Source organism: Palaemon carinicauda, chromosome 16 (assembly GCF_036898095.1).
Source record: "Palaemon carinicauda isolate YSFRI2023 chromosome 16, ASM3689809v2, whole genome shotgun sequence".
Taxonomy (NCBI): domain Eukaryota; kingdom Metazoa; phylum Arthropoda; class Malacostraca; order Decapoda; family Palaemonidae; genus Palaemon; species Palaemon carinicauda.
In genome coordinates, this window is record NC_090740.1 from 37,524,122 (window position 1) to 37,531,621 (window position 7,500).

Below are 7,500 nucleotides of genomic sequence, written 5' to 3' on the forward strand. Positions count from 1 at the left end.
TATCTGTCCATTGCATTACCATATCAGACAATAAAAATCTCAATACAGATCCCATATTAATTTAAATAGGTAACTAATGTTCCTCTTCTGAGGCTACATCGATATCGATAACATGTTAACAGAGGAGGATAATCCTTATCTAGTGAAAACAACTCTTAAATTAGGACACTCAAAGATTAAGCCTAAACTCCATATTCTTGGATAGCATCTGTACTACAACCTACAACTTGTTCTCTTTTTTTCAGTTGGCTTTTCATCTTGTTTATGTAGTTCTTTTTTTTTAATAGTGTCCTGGCCAGGATTAGCAGAATGGTCTTGAACTTACCTTTACGGTTTATTGATCTTTATTGTTATCATTGATCTTTATTTTCAAAACTACTCCTGGTGGTTTTCTCTCAGTGAAAGTGGCTAGCAAAGAAAATTGTCTGGCAACCATGATGTTTTGACTCTGTTATGTTAGCATGCCTATCGAACTTGAAAAAAAAAAAAAATCTGTCATAAATTGATCTCCGAATGTAAGTAAAAATGTCTGAAATAGATGGACTACCAGTAGATCATTGAAAAAGGATACAATCTTTGTACTATTAACATCTACCATGCATACATATTTTGACTTCTTTTATCTAATAATAGACTCTGCATGCAATCCTTTCCAGACACTTCAAATATCCTTTCCTTTGCTTTCTACATCAACAACTTATTTCCATGAGAAGAATTATCTTACGCCGCATCATTAATTTATTTCAATCCTTCGCTCCCTGAGGAAACTTAATTTTGTCCGAAATATTTTGTAAATACCGTTCTATCTCCCTTTATTATGACTTATTTCTTTTAACTCAAAAATATGGAACGGTCTCTATTTTATTGTGTGTTTTACTTTCATAATTCGTGATGTCTAAATGTAACGCCCATGAGTGTTATTATTATCATTACATGCAAAGCTACAACCATAGTTGGAAAAGCAGGATGCTTGAAGCCTCAGGGTTTCTAAAGGGAAAATAGCCCAATGAAGAAAAGAAATAAGGAAAAACTACAAGAGAGTTTTGAGAACAATACTAACAATAAGATAAATCTTTCATATGTATACTATAAAAACTTGAAAATACAATAGGATAAAAACTTCAAAATAACAAGACGAAGAGAGCCAAGATAGAATAGTGTACCCGGGTTTTCTCGAGCAGGAGATCTCTATCCCAAGACAGTTGAAGACCATGGTACAGATGCTATTGTAGTACCTAAGACTAGAGAACAATGATTTCATTTTGGAGTGTCCTTCTCCCAGAGGAGCTGCTTACCATAGCTAAAGAGTTCTTATACACTTACCAGGAGGAAAGTATCCCCAGAACAATTACTTTTCAGTAGTTTACCCCTTAAGCGAAGAAGAATTGTTTGGTAATTTCAGTGTCGTCAAGTGTATCTGGAAAGAGCAGAATGTGTAAAAAATATGCCAGACTTTTCTCTGCATGTGTTGGCAAAGAGGAAATGATCCATATTCAGAGAAAGGGATCCAATCTAGTACTGTCTATCCATTCAAAGGACCCAATAACTTTCTAGCGGTAGAATCTCAACGGATGGCTGATGCCTTGGTCAACCTACAACCAAAATTTAAGTCTCTCTCTCTCTCTCTCTCTCTCTCTCTCTCTCTCTCTCTCTCTCTCTCTCTCTCTCTCTCTCCAAGATCTAAGAATATATCCTACAAGTCAAACCGCAACTCTAATGAGCTTATTCTCCTGCGATGATGAGACTTTCCGATTCTTTCTTGGATTGTATTCCCTGAAGCTCTCGAGAATTTCCTTGTTCTTATAGGGGGAAACAAAGCATCTTAAATAGGGAACTAAATTTGTAAAAAAAAAAAAAAAAAAAAAAAAAAAGACGGGGGAGAGAGAGGCGGTAGTTGGGTCTTCCGCTACGGCATAATATCTATTTCACGAGTTTTTTTCTTCCAAGTTTTCGCTCCTTCTTAATTGGATTCGACTTTATAGAAGAAGTATTCAATGGAAGGTGGATACGGTTTCTTTTATAGAAAAAAAGAAAACTTTTCCCATCCGGCTTTTTTCTTAAAAGTTTTATTTATCCATTTTTCTTCTTTTTGGTTCTTACTTTTGTTCAATAGCCTCTTCGTCAAATGTATCCTGATTTAGAATTGATTAGTCATTTGGATGTGTAAAAGAAAAATATTCATATTTTATTTATCTAATTTTGTAGATTGTTTCGGTTTTCCTCACGCGGCATATTGGTTTAAGCATTACTAGTATTAACCTGAAATGATACCTAATTTTAATCAGAAATTAAAATACAGATTAAATTCAGTAAAAAATTCACTACCATTGACTTTGTTGAATATTCAACAAAGACCAAATGGATTTCTAGTAGTACTTCCACAGAAGTAAAGCGGCCTACTTCATTCATTATAAAGGTTATTAATTATTATAAGGTATTATAAGATAATAATACCGGAAATATAGAACTCATCATAGGTTGGAAGAAATGACATTGGAATGCATAGTAAAAATAAAAATCTTTTATTTCCGATTTTTTAATGGTAATCTATTCAGTAGATTTTAGTCATAAATAGGTAGCAGGGTGGCCAGGGCACCATCAACACGTTGAGATACTACTGCTATAGAGTTATTAGATCCTCTGACTGGCCAGAGAGTACACAAGTCCATCCCTCTCTCTGATTAGGGTTAATTTTTTCTTTGCCTGTACATACACTGATTAGCATGGCCTATTTGTTATACATTTTCCTCTGTCCTCGTATCTCAGACAACACTTACATTACCAAGCAATACTTCTTTGCTCAAGGGGATAAAAACAGCAACTCCATTGTTCAGTGGTTACTTTCCTATTGTTATGGGTAGATGAGAACCTTTAGCTATGGTAAGCACCTGTTCTATAAGAACAATAGAAAATCAAACCATTGATCTCTAGCCTTGGATAGAGCCATAACTGGAATACCATGGTCTTTAATTTCTTTTGTTGGGGTTCTCTTGCTTGAGGGTACACTAGGGCACACTATTCAATTTTGTTTCTCTTCCTTTTGATCTTTTCAAGTTATAATATTTTATATATAAATGATCTAACTTAATGTTGTTACTGTTCTTAAAATATTCCATTTTTATTGTTCATTACTCTACTTTTAGTATATTTATTTCATGGTTTCCTTTAATAACAGCTAGAGTTGTAGCTTAACTGATAAAAATAATTATAATAATAATAATAATAATGATAATAATAATAATAATAATAATAATAATAAAAACAGTAATAATAATGACAATAATAATAATAATAATAACAATAATAATAATAATAAAAATAATAATAATAATAATAATAATAATAAAGTTATGAAGCAACTAAACAGCTGGTGAATATTCCAAGTTAATTGTAATAATCCTGACATAATATGTTCATATAATATAATACATCTTTTAATATTAATTACAACTTTCTTCTCATTTCAAACTTGTCTTGGTGATGATTGAATACCCTTTTGTCTCATTTCAACATTTCGATATAGAATTTGATTCGTTTACAAATACAGATTGTGTAGGTCATAAGCATAAACGTAGGAAGGTATAATCCCGAGAGACATCAAAACTATTTGAAATTGATAATGTTCATATCAAATTTTCATCAAAGGTTTCAGTCAGTCTCCATTTATCATATCTTATTTAAATGTTCATGAATTATCCAACTCTATATAAGGACATAGCATTACATAAGCTCATCTAATGAAATTTTAAGTGTCTCATTTGACTGAAATTCAAATTCTCGTCGGCTTAGAGAGTATGAATCTTCATGATTATTTATTCTTAATTCAAATTTTTCCTGTAGATTTTAAGGACAAGGAATATAATCCATCGGAATCTCCATAAACAAGACATAAAAAGGGAGTGATATTATCAAAAGTTATATCTCTTCTTATTTTCATTTTTTGAATTTAAAATGTAAATTTGTTTTTTTTTTTTTAAAGAAAACAAAATTATATATGAAGAGGTATACAATGTAAACAAATCCATTCGCACTTGAATTAAGACTAACGTGATTTCATAAGAAGAAGCTGAAAAACTTTGCTGTATAGGTAAAAAGTAATTGGAAAGGATAATCGCTAGGTTCTTTCAAGATGTTTACAGATTCTCATGGTGTCAACGTTATTACTATTTTCGTGATAAAAAGTTTCCTCTGCCTTGATAAAGCGAATTATTATCCGTGACCTAGAGATTAGCCACGCATTAAGATATTATCTATCCATACAAACTATGTATCGATTGTAATCTAGTTTTGGTGTTGACGGTCATATGTCGAAAATCATAAAATCGATTGGTTTTCTTATACTCATTGCTATTAATACTCGTTCACTGTGTTCAATAAGCCCATTATGTTAATTCATCATGTCACCTTAAAAAAATGTAATTTATTCTGAGCCTTCATTAGTAACATTGGTTTTATTTTTGATGAATTTTGTTGTTATAGATTTTTCCATGAAATTTAATTTATTTATGAATCTACCTTCATATGAACGACAAAATTATTGATAATAGGCATGATGGTAAGTTAATATTAATCGTATATAAATCTAATGTTGTTCTTGGTGTGGTCATTGATTTTACAATATATCTTATTAGGTTCGCCAATTGTTGGTAATTGGGAAAAAAACTTCTGTTTTTTGGTCAAAATCACTGTATCAAAACTACTCTTATTTTCTCCTTTTTTCTTTCGTGTCATTTCAAGCCGGAATAAGAGAGGGCATTGCGTTTGTTATTCCATTGACCTTAATTCGACTGTTTCGGAATCGTATAGCAAATGATACTTTTTTTCTTTTGTAGCAGGCCACTGAAGTCTACTCAGTATTAAAACGTAAAGTGGTTGATATCTCTCTCTCTCTCTCTCTCTCTCTCTCTCTCTCTCTCTCTCTCTCTCTCTCTCTCTCTCTCTCTCTCTCTCTCTTCTTGATTCGTATTAAACTAACCCCTTAAAAATTCCATTTGGCCATAATAGCAGTAGGGGATGCAATTTAAATAGGTAATTTCATACCCATTAAATGATCCCTACCCTGTACCTGGCATTATATCTACTTTGAAATTCTTCTCTTGAAGTTTTCGCTCTTTCTTAATTGGATTTGAGATGAAAGAACGATCATTTAATGGAAGGTAACGAAAAACTTCCAGTTCTTTGTTTTCATTCGTCTATAATTTTTTAATTTTTTTTTTTCGTTTTTACTTCTTGAATTTCTAGGGTGTTACATTCAGTTTAAATACGAAAGTAAAGCCACGTTGAAAGTGATGTGCACGGCCGTTTGATTTTTAGCACAATGTTATGATGAATTAACATTAAGTATAACCTTCTCCATGAAACGTTTACCAGTTTGAACTCACACACATTTCTCATATAAATCAAGCAAAATTATTATTCTTCTATTCATATGTATTCTTTACAACACAAGATTCATGTAGAGACAATTTCCAGTGTAGATCAGATTCACCTATTCAAGATTGGGATTATTTTCAAGAAAAAGACAGTATTTACCACAACAGTTCCACTCTATCAGGAATAGGATTAACTTGCTGTGATAGAAAAAAGTTATATTTAATTGAAGTGACATGAAATCGGAATTCGACTATATGATTCATATATTCATAGAGCAATTTGCATATTTATGCATATATACAGTATATATATATATATATATATATATATATATATATATATATATATATATATATATTTATATATATACATATATATATATATATATATATATATATATATATACAAACACACACACACATATATATATACATATATATATATATATATATATATATATATATATATATATATATATATATATATATATATGCATTTATATATAAAACAATGATTGGATACTTTAGTCTAGGGGCCAAGACTATGATGATACTGTAAGAACAGTTGACTAGCGTGTCAGAGCGGCATTCCTTGACGACCATGATAACACTTACAACAAACACAAGGTGACACAATATATATTTGTCTATTCAAGGAACGATGGCACTTCATATTGAAATCAAAACATAATATATAAAAAGTTATATAGTAAGATTTTGATTCAGGTGATTCAAATGGTTTTGTTAGCCCAGACAAAATATATTCCAAGCGTTTACCAAATGTGCAGAAACACACCTGGATTGACTTATATAATTAAGCATAATTTGCATATCTTGATTATTTTTTTTAGTGCCAGCCGTTGTACCCATTTTCTGGGGTGCTGGACAACAGCTATGTGTAGATTTAAATATACATTTGGTAACGGATATGATGATCTCTTATATCTATCTATCTATCTATCTATATATATATATATATATATTCACACACATACACACACACACACACACATATATATATATATATATATATATATTTATAATACAATTTTCGCACATTTATGCATGTTTTTCATATTCATATAAGACAAATGTTATACTTCCTCAAAATATCTGGATTCTCTACCTCGGAATAGGAGACCCAAGTGAAAATCAACTCAAAGATAATAGACTGGTCAGCCGGGTAATTGAAACTGGGCCGGAAAAGTTGAGGTTCCATTGACTTAGCAGCTCAGTCCCAGAGAGAGATTCTAAGTTAATGGAACCTCAGTTTCTTAGGCCCAAGTTTGATTCTATACAAAGCCATAAAAAAAAAACATTAGTCGTTTTCATTAGCTTATCTTCAAAATGACATATCAAACCTACCTTTACTCATCATTTGATCTGACCGAAACTTTCATTTACTCGTTATTCCGTTTAATTCCTGTAAAAAGGTATATTTCACATACTTCTTCTTTACTATAAGAGCATTTATAGATTTTAATATTCAACCATAGAAACTATGTATATCCACCAGTCATATCTCTGTAAAACATTCTAAATTTCTTAGGTAGATAAATAAGCCCTGCGTATGTGGTTATTATGGTCAATATAAGGGAGGCCCTCATTCAATATCTACAGGCATTTCCTCTCATTATATGTGAAAAAAAAAAAATGTTGAATAGTTATTACTAAGCCCAGAGATATGTTATATCAAAAACCTAAATCTTTAACATTTCCAATGGACAGCAATTTTCTACGATGTAGGGGCCAACTTTAATATGCTGAAACATCTACCTAAACACACAGAAGCAAATAGAAATAATTCATATTCGCCACAGAAAAAATATTCCAGTATGTACAAATTAATTTTGGTTGGTTAGATATGTGTTTTGATACAGGTATTATGACAAATATCGTATTGTATCCATGTATGGTCAAAGAAATATCCAATATGCTTTTACTATTTCGAGTCTTGACACCCAAACATTGCATCTATTTTTGAGATTGAACACGAAAATATAGTATCATTTTATACGATGAGATTTACATATATAAGGGAACTCATGATATCTCTGTGTAAAATACTTTTACTGGTTTAGGATGAATCTATATCAGATTTTTACCAAAATGTTTTTAATTAAATCAC